This window comes from Grammomys surdaster, unplaced genomic scaffold, assembly GCF_004785775.1.
Source record: "Grammomys surdaster isolate TR1022 unplaced genomic scaffold, NIH_TR_1.0 67, whole genome shotgun sequence".
Taxonomy (NCBI): Eukaryota; Metazoa; Chordata; class Mammalia; order Rodentia; family Muridae; genus Grammomys; species Grammomys surdaster.
This window is the reverse complement of record NW_021604569.1, coordinates 17,516,320-17,522,319: the sequence shown is the minus strand read 5'-3', so window position 1 is coordinate 17,522,319 and position 6,000 is coordinate 17,516,320. Positions and strand designations below refer to the sequence as shown.

The 6,000-nt window shown below is 38.1% G+C and overlaps 1 long non-coding RNA gene across 2 annotated transcripts in view; it reads right to left on the bottom strand.

Annotated features, from left to right (window-relative positions):
- Positions 1-409: 409 nt before the first annotated feature.
- LOC114629845 overlaps positions 410-6,000 on the bottom strand; it is a 28,208-nt gene continuing 22,617 nt past the window's right edge. Inside the window, exons 3-5 of one of the 2 annotated variants that reach the window (XR_003712731.1) lie at positions 1,694-1,929; positions 1,013-1,102; positions 410-461 (exon numbers count right to left, since the gene is read on the bottom strand). This is a non-coding gene — a long non-coding RNA (uncharacterized LOC114629845). The remainder of the gene's footprint in view (positions 462-1,012; positions 1,103-1,693; positions 1,930-6,000) is intronic. The other variant, XR_003712733.1, reaches the window with a different exon arrangement.

Genomic DNA, 6,000 nt, shown 5'->3' with positions numbered 1-6,000 from the left:
CTGAAAGAAGAACGGGCGAGAGAGGGAAAGGACTCAAGCAAACATTGGCTTGTCAAGAGTCATGTATTTGAACATGAAATGCTTTTTTATAGTATACTTTACAAGGGGAGGGGGTAAGAGGGGCCAGGTGGTAGAAAAGTACAGAATCTTCTTGGCCTGTGCCTTGAAACATGTCATGGTCTATACGGTACACTGCCTTGAATTATGATCTACCTGCTATTCTTCAGAAGATATGGTACACTGCTTTGACTCTATCTGCGGCTGCCAGGCAGGATCTTGCGTTTGACAAGCTGCAGGCGACATTGTACAGGTGGGGAAAGGTAGGGGGTGAGGGTAAGGGCGAGGGTCCTGGCTTCTGGCACAATGGAATATTACATAGCTTTTAAAAACAATGACATCATGAAGTTTGCAGACAAATGGATACATCTAGAAAACTTTATCCTGAGTGAGGTAACCCAAACCTAGAAAGAAAAATAGAGCATGTGTTCACTTATAAGTGGATATTAACTTTTACATAAATGATAATAAAGGTATAATCCACAGACCCAAGGAGGTTACATAAAGAAGGGAGCTCTAGAGGAGAAACATGGATCTCCCAGACAAGGATAAATAGAATAGATTTTGTGGGTAGATTGTTGAAGTGGGGTGGAAAACAAAGCAGAAAGGATCAGGTAGTGGAGGAGAGGTTGAAGGATAGAGTATAAAGAGAGGTATCTGGAAATGGGGCGGGGGAGATTTGGCAGGCTGTATGGAAACCTAGTACAGTAAACTTTCTGGAATGTATGAGGGTGACCCTAGTGAGGAATCCTAGTAATGGATGATGGATGATACAGAGTCTCAATTGACCATCTTTTTTCACCAAGCAAGGCTTCCAGTATCAGGACCGGGTTGCATTAGGTTGAGTTGTTAGGTGAAGGGGCCCTATTGAGATCCATTAACAACCCAAAATGATGCTAGAAAAGTGTCCTTTCCAAAAACTCACAGTGTGGGCTTATTTCCAAGAACAACTTACATTGAGCTCATTGAAAGTAAAGAGGTTCCGCTGGTGCCTGCATGGAGTCATCACTCCTATGCATTAGTCTCTTTGGTGCAGGAAGATATTCTGCAGAAAAAAAAAAAAAAAACCTGTACACTAACCCAGCCATTGGGCTACAATCTGCCCTGCTTGCAAGATGTGCTGGGTAAATGGTGACCCAAAACTGGTGATAGTGGCCAATCATTATCTGGTTTAACTTGTAGCCCATGCCCTACACTGCCTAGGATAGCAAGGAAACTAGATAGCTCAGAGACATAAGATACAACCAAAAAGGCCTAGCAAATTATACACACACACACACACACACACACACACACACAGAGAGAGAGAGAGAGAGAGAGAGAGAGAGAGAGAGAGTCAGTACATATATAATTTATATATTATAAACATATATGCATCATATGAGATTATCCTAATCATAATCTGCTGTACTTTGGTGACTTGTCTAGGTGTTATCAGAGAGGCTTCTTTGGGCAGCAGGTGGGAGTAGATACAGAGACCCATACATCGTATAGACAGTGAGTCTGAATTGGAGCTCTCTATCTGGTCCCTCACTTCAGAGTCCATGGAACCCCATGGAAAAGGAGAAAGAAAAATTGTAGGGGATGGAAGACACCAGAAGAACATGGCCTATAGAATCAGCTAATCATAGCTTACAGAAACTTAAAGGAGCAAGCACTGGGTCTATCTGGTTCTGCACTAGGTCCTCTGTGTATATATTATGGGTATTAGTTTGGTGTTTCTGTGGGATTCTTAACAGTGGGAGCTGCTGTGTCTTTGACACTTCTGCATGCTCTTGAGGTTCTTTTTCCGTCTATTGTTCTCCTTGTCCAGCCTCAATAGTTTCCTGATTTGTTCTATTTGGTTGTTGTCCCTTGGCAGCATGCTCTTTCCTGAAAAGAAAAAGAGGAAGAATGGATCTTGGAGACAGAGAAACAGGGTGGAAGGTGGGAAAACTGGTCATGATATATGAAAAAAGAATCTATTTTCAACATTGAAAAAAGGGTGAATACCATGCAAAAATAGAAAGATCGTGTCTTCTTATATATTTCAACTGGTTTTAATTGAGATATATATTCTAGAAAAGAACATAAAATTTGTAATAGTATATTGTTTTGAAACAAAAGTATCAAGGAAAACATAGAAAAAATAAAATCTGCATTAAAAGAGAACTATATTTTTGTCAAATTTCAGTAAGATTAGCATGTCTTTGCAAACTAAAAATAAAGCAAAATATTACTGAAGAGCAGAGCAATTGGAAGTTCTTGGAGGCTTTCATTCTGTCTCTGAAATCCAATCCGTGAAATGATCCTTTAATAAATCATCATTTGGAGAGCTGCAAATCCTAAAGACTTGTATATTGATATAAATTCAGCTTCTACCCGATGCACAGACACTGGTTTTATGTTTATCTTAGCTCACTGTTCCAGGTCACATCTGAACATGGCAAAGAAGTAAATGCATCAGGAGCTTAAACAGCTACTCCTGTTATATAATCCGTCAGAAGACAAGGCCAAGGGCAGGATACTAGCTCCAAATTTCTAGTCTAAGGAATGATGCTATCTACTGTGGGTAGGTCTTCCCACTTCAGTTAATGTACTCAAGATCATTCCCCAAAGACATTCTCAGACAACAACTTTAATCTGGAAAATCCCTGATAGGTTTGCTCACAGATATGCCACCCAGATGATGATTTGACAATAATGTGTGTGTGTTTGTGTGTGTGTACATGCGCGAGAGTGCACATGCACATTGTGCCCACTAGTGTTTGACTTCATAAAAGTCAAAGTTGAGAATATTTCAGAATAATTAATATATGACTTGCCTCACAATGAAGATCATAGGTAATACTACAAATAACTAAAGATAAAAAGTTTCTTATCAGAGGAAGAGGAAATTTTTCTTAGCATGCACTTGTATGCCCTATAGGAATCAAGTTTTCAGTAAGGATTAATTATCTAAATTGAAAATTCAATGAAGAAGAAAACACAATAAAAGTACTTTGGAAGATAATTCTTTTAATTAATTCATTTACTTAATTTACATTTCCCTCCTTCCTCTCCTCTGAGTCCTCACCCCACCCCCCATGTACTCCTCCACCCTTTCTCCTCAGAAAAGGGGAGGCCTCTCACAGATATCAGCCAGCATTAGCACATCAAATTGTAGTAAGACTAGGTCCATCTACTCCAACTGAGGATAGACAAAGCAGCCCAACAGAGGGAAATGGTTCCAAAGGCAGACAGCAGTGGTTCCTGCTGTTACATGAACACCAAGCTCCATTCAAGGCTATTCCTCAATTTCTCTTCTATCATGTTTAGTGTATCTGGTTTTATATTGAAATTTTGGATCCCCTTTAACTTTACTTTTGTGCAGGGTGGTAGGTATGGATCTGTTTACAGATGTCCAGTTGAACCAACACCATGTGTCAAAGATGCTGTCTTTATTTGACTGTGTAATTTTGTCTCCTTTGTCAAAAATCAAGTGTCCATGGGTGTGTAGTTTTATAACATTGTTCTATAATACTGCTTGGAATCAGTAATGGTAATAACTTTGGAAGTTCTCTCATTGTAGAGTATTGTTTTAGTTGTATTTCGTGTTGTTGTTGTTGCTGTTGTTATTTTTCCCTATGAAGATGAGTATTGTTCTTTCAAGGCCTGTAATGATTTTGTTGGAATTTTTATGAGAATTGCATTGAATCTGCAGATTTTGGTAGGAAGGCAATTTGTACTGTTAAGCCCATGGATCCATGAGCATGGAAGATCTTTTTATCTTCTGATATCTTCTTAAATTTCTTATTTTAAAGTCTAAGTATTTGTCATACAGGTCTTTTACTTGCTTGGTTAGGGTTACAAGAAGATATTTTACATTATTTGTTATTTGTGGCTATTGCTAACGGTGTTGTTTCCCTGATTTCTTTCTCAGCCCATTTATCATTTATATATAGTAACTGTTAGTATTTCTTCTACTCTCTTTCCAACAGTTACCTCGCAACAGCCATGTATGAGCCTGGCTTGCTATAAAAGGACTGTTTGGCCTCCCTCACTCTCTGACCCACCCCAAGCCCCTTTCTCTCTATATTCTCATTCTCTCTCTCTCTCTCTCTCTCTCTCTCTCTCTCTCTCTCTCTCTCTTCTCTCTCTCTCTCTCTCCTCATCTCATATCTCACCTCTCTTTCTATCTATCTATCATCTCTATCTATCTATCTATCTATCTATCTCTCTATCTCTCTCTCCCTCTCTCTTTTCTCTCTCTTTCTCTCTCTCCCCTCATCTCATATCTCACCTCTCTTTCTATCTATCATCTCTCTCTCTCTCTCCCTCTCTCTCTCTCTCTCTCTCTCTCTCTCTCTCTCTCTCTCTCTCCCTTTTTGTTTTCTCCTCTCCCCTTCTCTGTCTTACCAGGTATTCCCAGCTGGCCTTTCCCCTTCTTTTTCTCTCTCCCCTCTCTCTCTCTCTCTCTCTCCTCTCTCTCTCTCTCTTTCTCTCTGTTCTTCTTAGACCCCTCTTTCTTTCTCTGCCTCTACTCTTTCTCAAATCCCTTTCTCATGCCCCAAAATAAACTTCATTTTACACTAGACCTAGACCTATCATAGACAGGTACTGCTGTATCAAACTGCATTTTACAAAACATTTCAGTAGGACTACTGTTTTTTTTTTTTTTTTAGTTAATTTTTATTTGGCCACATTGCTGAAGGTGTTTATCAGCTGTTGGAGTTCTCTGGTAAAATTTTTGGGGTTGTTTATATATACTATCATATCATCTACTAATAGCAATAATTGGACTTCTTTTTATCCAACTTGCATTCTTTGATCTCCTTTAGTTGTCTTATGGCTCTAGCTAAAACTTCAAGGTCTATATTGAACAGATAGAGTGGGCAGCTTTGTATTACCATGATTTTCAAGAAATTGCTTTAAGTTTCTCTCCATTTAATTTGATGTTGGCTATGGGCTTGCTGAATGGTTGTTCTATTATGTTTAGGAATGTGCCTTTTATCCCTGATCTCTCCAAAAGAAGTCATTTCTAGTTTTTAAAAAATCTTTTTGTAAAATTTTTAACAATGTACCTCTAGAAGTTTTAAGAAAATCAAAATAACAGATGTTTTAATTGTACTAAGCAAGATAATTAGAAAGAGGGTTGGAGGTAAGGAATTCTGAGAAACAATGTTTTTTCCAGAGATAATACAAAAAGAAGGCCACAGACTTCCAGAGTATGCATAAGATGTGGTGTGGCAAATGCCTGCTTTGAACTAATAAATGCAGATCAACAAGGAACAGACAAGGAAATGCCTGTCATTAGGAAATGCCCAGAGGGCCTCCCAAAGGACTTGATATTAAATTTGATTCAATCATTCCCTGTCACTATTAGAGTAACTCATTCACAGAACAATCAAAAGATTTAATCCCTGTTGTTAAAACAACACTGCTCTGGATATAACTGACAACAGATCAGCTTCAGTAGATGAAACAAAAAAATTCAAGAGAAACCAAAAAACAAGTATTTTGGCAAACTATGATAAATGATCAGAGACCAAAGCTACATTTACAAATAAATGATGTTGAAATTGGAGGTTTAGTAGACACAAAAGCAAATGTAATAATAATTTCACCAAAATCTTGATATGCAGATTGGCCTCTTTAGAAGGTATATATTCAGCTTCTGGAACTTTATCTCAAGTAAAACAAAGTGCAAACATGTATAGGTCAGAAGGACAAATAAGAAAATTAAAGCCATATGTGACTAATATAGCTATGAGTTCATTGGGGCATGATTTTGGTGCAGCAATCAAAAATAGATTAACATTCTCCTAATCTCAGAAACAAACCATAAAGTAAAGCATGCTTCTGAAAAAAAATATCGAAAAGCATTATCAAGAACAGTCAGAGACTGTCCAGCTTGTCCATGAGCGGGACATGACAGGCATTGGTCTTTCAAAGTTACCAATTACTCTATCTTTAAAATGGTTA